Consider the following 6,502-nt stretch of genomic DNA (forward strand, 5'->3'; position numbering starts at 1 on the left):
ACCTTCTCCTTCCTACAGTCAAACCACCTCACAAAAATAAGAAAACTAAAACAATCCAAACATGATTAATAAGTCCTTAAAAGTTTAAAACCTTTAGAGGAAAGGGAAAGAGTTTTGAAAGGAGGAAAAACAAGAACAAGGAAGGGGGAAAGCTTTAAAAGAAAGAGGTGGGTGGGGAATCAATGGGCATCTCTTTTATTTGGCGACAAGCAAGTGCAAGAAAGTTCATCTGTAATTTGTTCAGTTGTCTGTCTTTTGCACATGTGCGTTCTGGCCAGAAGGGACTTTGAGGTTTTCCTGCATCTGCGGGCTCTATCCACTTATAGTGACTCTTCTTTGTCTCAATAATCTCAAAGCCAAACTTTCTGTAGAGGTCAATTGCAGACTCATTGCTGATCTGGACATGCAGATAGATGTTGTCAAAAGTGCCAACTTTTTCACAGATGTTTAAGACATGATTTAACATTTTAGTTCCTATTCCTAGCCTTCGGTATGGTGCCAGACACCCTACTGTCATGATGTAAAGTCTCTTCTGATTCTGTGAATGATTCACCCTACAACATACTGCGCCTGCAGCAATATCATTGAAATAGGCAAATTTTGCTAGCTTGCCAACCTCCAGCACATCCTTATAGAACTTGTCATTGTAGCTGACTGGAAAGATGACCTGGTTTAATCTCTACAACTGTTTAATATTGTGTGTTGTCACATCTCCCAGCTCGATCCGCCCTTCCATCTTCTCGGCTTGCTGAGGCTGTTGTTACCACCGATATCAACGCCGTTGTTGTCGCCACCCTGAGCTCTCCACACCCTCAGCTCGGGCCACTCAACCTCACAAGCCGCCCTCCTCGCCTAGGGCAGGGAGCTGAGCTGGTGACGGAGGCCTCGAGAGTCGAGCGCGCCTCTATCTCCACAAGCGCACACGGGGCACTCGCCTCCCGCCCGCCGCCGCCAGCCAGACCCGCCGCTGCGCTGTGAACTTTCACCGGAACTACTAGCTCTTATACAAACTTTTAAATTAGCCACGAATCTTAAGGTGAATATCTATACTGATAGTAAATATGCATTTGGTATCTGTCATGCTATGGAACAAATGTGGAGGAATAGAGGGAACTTTCTCATAGCAGTAGTAACTGAAATATCACACTAGAAACGTAATTGCTGATTTATTAGTCACCCCCGCTTCTCCAACAGATTTCTGAAATTCATTGTAGAACTCATAACAGACAACAACATGACGTATCTAAAGGAAATTAATTTGCACACCAAGCCACAGAAAGGGCTACTTAGGTCTTGACTGGGGAAATTGAAGCCCCATTACTTCTATCCAAGAACTCTTATTTACAATTTCAGAAATACACAACTCCACAAGATTTAGAAAATTGGAAACCAAGGAGAGCTATGAAGAATATCATAGAAATATGGGAATTACACTCTAGGAGTATTTTTGTATCTCACTTATTATATGCTTGGATGGCTTTTTCATGACACCAGCAACCTTATTCAAACAAAAGGAGTATACTGAAAACCTTGGAATTGTACCACATTTGGAATAAGGGTCAAATAATTCAAGAAATAATACAAAGGTGTGCTGCTTGTCAGAAAAATTATTTACAGGAAACACTTAAGGTAAGGCAAATAAGTCTACTGAGGACATTGTTACCTGGGATCTGGTGGCAAATAGACTTTATAGAGTGTCCTAATCCATTTGGGCTGCTATAAGAGAATACTGCACAGACTGGGTGGCTTATAAACAACATAAACTTATTTCTCATGGGTCTGGAGTCTGGGAAGTCCAAGATTAAGGTGCTGGCAGATTCAATGTCAGGTGATGGTCCACTTCTTTTTTCATAAACGGCTTTCTTCTGCTGTGTCCTCATGTGGCATAAGGGGCGAGAGAGCTCTATGGGGTCTCTTTTATAAGGACACTAATTTCATTCATGATGACTCCACCCTCATGCCCTAATTATCTCCCAAAGACCCTCTTCCAAATACCATCACATTGGTGATTAGATTTCAACATAAGAATTTGGGGAGAACACATTCCGTTGATAGCATAGAGCTTTCACCTTCAGAAGGCAGAAGAGATTGATCAGTTATGTTGTATATGATGTCTGGATTGCCAGAAGTGTTCCTAACAGCTAAAGCAGATGCTCAGTGTTTTAAGGACTTACTGAATTATAACATCCCAACCTTTGGAATTTCTGAATATCTGGAGTCTGATAGGGAAAGTCATTTCATTTCTATGGTTATGTAGGAGCTCTGTAAACACTAAACCAATAATTTGCTATACTCTTTATCATACTCAGTCTTCTGGACAAGAAGAACAAATGAACTATAAAGAATTCTTTGACTAAATAATATCAAGCCATCAGCTTACAATGGCCCAGAGCTTCACCTTTGGTTTTATTAAAAATAAGGTCAACTTCCTCTGGCAGGCATGATATTTCTCCCTTTGAGTTATTGTTTGGAAGATTTATGAACTTAGAGTTTAAGTATAATCCCTTATCTGATATAATGGAAAAAACTCATGATCAAATATAAAACTTAGAGGGTTTGCTGTTTTTCTGGCCACACTACACTAGTGTGTGTGGCCAGATGCTGGAAAAATTCCCCTGAAGAGGTGTGCCATTGATATCGACCAGGAAATAAAGTCTATATCAGAAAAAGGATTGTCACAACTGTTATGTAAATAAGCTAAAGACAGCCCCTATATTTACTTATTCACAACAGGCTTGGACCATAAGCTCAAAAGCCTACCAGTACCAAACTCAAATTTTACACATCCAATTTTTATTTCATTTTATTCAGTGTTGGGACTTTTTTAATTTAATTTTTATTTTATGCTGGAATATAGTTGTTTTATAAGGTTGTGTAATGTTCAGGTGTACAGCAAATTAGTTCAGTTATATGTATACATATATCCATTCTTTATCAAATTCCTTTCCCATATAGGTTATTACGGAATTTTGAGTAAAGTTCCCTGTGCTATGCAGTAGATTCTTGTTGGTTATCTATTTTATATATAGTAGTGTGTCTATGTTAATCCCAAGCTCCTAATTTATTCCTCCCACTCACCTTTTCCCTTTGGTAACCATAAGTTTATTTTCTAAGTCTGTGAGTCTGTTTCTGTTTTGTAAATAAGTTCATTTGTATCATTTTGAAGATTCCACATATGAGTGATATCATATGATATCTATCTCTGTCTGATGTACTTCTTTCTAGGTCCATCCACGCTATTGCAAATGACATTATTTCGTTCTTTTTAATGGCTGAGTAACCTTCCATTTTATATGTGTCCCCTATGGTTTTTTTAAAGATATATTTTTTTAATCTTTATTGGAGTATAGTTGCTTTATAATGTTGTGTTAGTTTCTGCTGTACAACAAAGTGAATCAGCTATATGTATACATATATCCCCATATCCCCTCCCTCTTGAGCCTCCCTCCCACCCTCCCTATCCCACCCCTCTAGGTTGTCATAAAGCATCGAGCTGCCCAATTTTATTTTATTTTTTTGGCCACAACTTGTGGCATGAGGGGATCTTAGTTCTCTGACCAGTGATGGAACCTGTGCCCCCTGCATGGGAAACGTGGAGTCTTAACCACTGGACCAGCAGGGATGTCCCTATACCATATCTTCTTTATCCATTCTTCTGTAGATGGACATTTAGGTTGCTTCCAATGTCTTGGCTATTGTAAATAGTGCTGCAGTGAACATTGGGGTGCATGTATCTTTTTGAAGTATGGTTTTCTCCAGATATATGCCCAGGGATGAGATTGCTGGATCATATGGTAGCTCTATTTTTAGTTTTTTAAGGAACCTCCATACTGTTTTCCATAGTGGCTGCACCAATTTACATTCCTGCCAACAGTGTAGGAGGGTTCCCTTTTCTCCACACCCTCTCCAACATTTATTGTTTCTAGACTTTTTGATGATGGCCATTCTGACTGGTGTGAGGGGATAACCTCATTGTAGTTTTGATTTGCATTTCTCTAATAATTAGCGAACTTGAGCATCTATTCATGTGACTTTTGGCCATCTGTATGCCTTTAAAAACTTTTTCTTTGAGATATCTCATCCATTTTATTTGAATAAATATAAAATTTGATGTTACACTGTATTGCTAAGAATGTTAAACAATGACTTTAAAATTAATTTTAAAAAATTTATACAATGTTTAAAGGTTGCACTCCATTTAGTTATTATAATATGTTGGCTATATTCCCTGTATTGTACAATACATCCTTGTAGCCTATCTTACACCCAGTAGTTTGTACCTTCCACTCCCCCACGCCTATATTGTGTATGTCTTCTTTGGAGAAATGTCTGTTTAGGTCTTCTGCCCATTTTTTGATTGGGTTTTTGTTTTTCATACTGAGCCACGTCAGCTGTTTGTATATATTGGAGATCAATCCCTTGTCTGTTGCTTCACTTGCAAATAATTTCTCCCATCCTGTGGGTTGTCTTTTGGTTTTGTATATGGTTGCCTTTGCTGTGCAAAAGTTTTTAAGTTTAATTAGGTCCATTTTGTTTATTTTTGTTTTTATTATCATTACTCTAGGAGGTGGATCCAAAAAGATATTGCTGTGATTTATATCAGAAAGTGTTCTGCCTATGTTTTCCTCTAAGAGTTTTATAGGATGTGGTCTTACATTTAGGTTTAATCCATTTTGAGTTTATTTTTGTGTATGGTGTTATAGAATGTTCTTATTTCATTCTTTTACATGTAGCTGTCCAGTTTTCCCAGCACCACTTATTGAAAAGACTGTCTTTTCTCCATTGTATATTCTGGCCTCCTTTGTCACAGATTAGGTGACCATAGGTGCATGGGTTTATCTTTGGACTTTCTATCCTGTTCCATTGATCTATATTTCTGTTTTTGTATCAGCACCATACTGGTTTGATGACTGTAGCTTTGTAGTATAGTCTGAAGTCAGGGAGCCTGATTGCTCCAGCTCTATTCTTCTTTCTCAGGATTGCTTCAGCTATCTGGGATCTTTTGTGTGTACAAACAAATTAAAAAATTTTTTTGTTCTAGTTCTGTGAAAAATGCCATTGGTAATTTGATGGCGATTGCATTGAATCTGTAGATTGCCTGGGTAGTATAGTCATTTTGACAATATTGATTCTTCCAATCCAAGAACATGGTGTATCTTTCCATCTGCTTGTTTCACCTTTGATTTGTTTCATCAGTATCTTATATTTTTCTGAATACAGGTCTTTTGCCTCCTTAGGTAGATTTATTCCTATGTATTTTATTCTTTTTGATGCCATGGTAAATGGGATTGTTTCCTTAATTTACCTTTCTGATATTTCATTGTTAGTATATAGGAATGCAAGAGATTTCTGTGTATTAATTTTGTATCCTACAACTTTACCAGATTCATTGATGAGCTCTAGTAGTTTTCTGGTAGCATCTTTAGGATTTTTCTATGTACAGTATCATGTCAACTGCAAACAGTGACAGTTTTACTTCTTCTCCAATTAGGATTCCTTTTATTTCTTTTTCTTCTCTGACTGCTGTCGCTAGGACTTCCAAAGCTATGTTGAATAAAAGTGGTGAGAGTGGACATCCTTGTCTTTTTCCTGATCTTAGAGGAAATGCTTTCAGCTTTTCACCGTTGAGTGTGATGTTAGTTGTGGGTTTGTCATATATGGCCTTTATTTTGTTGAGGTATGTTCCCTCTACTCCCACTTTCTAGAGAGTTTTTATTGTAAATGGGTGTTGAATTTTGTCAAAAGCTTATTCTGCATCTATTGAGATGATCATATGATTTTTATTCTTCAATTTGTTAATGTGGTGTATCACACTGATTGATTTGCAGATATTGAAAAATCCTTGCATACCTGAGATAAATCCCACTCGATCATGGTGTATGATCCTCTTAATGTATTGTTGGATTTAGTTTACTAGTATTTTGTTAAGGATTTTTGCATTTATGATCATCAGGTTTTCTTTTTTTGTAGTATCTTTGTCTGGTTTTAGCATCAGGGTTAATTATGGTGGCCTCACAGAATGAGTTTGGGCGTGTTCCTTCCTCTGCACTTTTTGGGAATAGTTTCAGAAGGATAGGTGTTAACTCTTCTCTAAATGTATGATAGAAATTGCCTGTGAAGCAATCTGGTCCTGGACTTTAGTTTGTTTGGAGTTTTTTTTTTTTTTTTGCGGTACGTGGGCCTCTCACTGTTGTGGCCTCTCCCGTTGCGGAGCACAGGCTCCAGACACGCAGGCTCAGCAGCCATGGCTCATGGGCCCAGCTGCTCCGGCACGTGGGATCTTCCCGGCCCGGGGCACGAACCTGCGTCCCCTGCATCGGCAGGCGGACTCTCAACCACTGCGCCACCAGGGAAGCCCCTGTTTGGAGTTTTTAAATCACAGTTTCAATTTCAGTACTTGTGATTGGTCTGTTTATAATTTCTATTTCTTCCTCTTCAGTCTTGGAAGATTCTACCTTTCTAAGAATTTGTCCATTTCTGTTAGGTTGCCCATTTTCTTGGC

The 6,502-nt window shown here is 38.4% G+C and overlaps 1 pseudogene; it reads right to left on the reverse strand.

Moving 5' to 3' along the window:
* Positions 1–240: 240 nt before the first annotated feature.
* LOC116747961 lies at positions 241–736 on the reverse strand (annotated as a pseudogene).
* Positions 737–6,502: the final 5,766 nt, after the last annotated feature.

This window comes from Phocoena sinus, chromosome X (assembly GCF_008692025.1).
Source record: "Phocoena sinus isolate mPhoSin1 chromosome X, mPhoSin1.pri, whole genome shotgun sequence".
Classification (NCBI taxonomy): Eukaryota; Metazoa; Chordata; class Mammalia; order Artiodactyla; family Phocoenidae; genus Phocoena; species Phocoena sinus.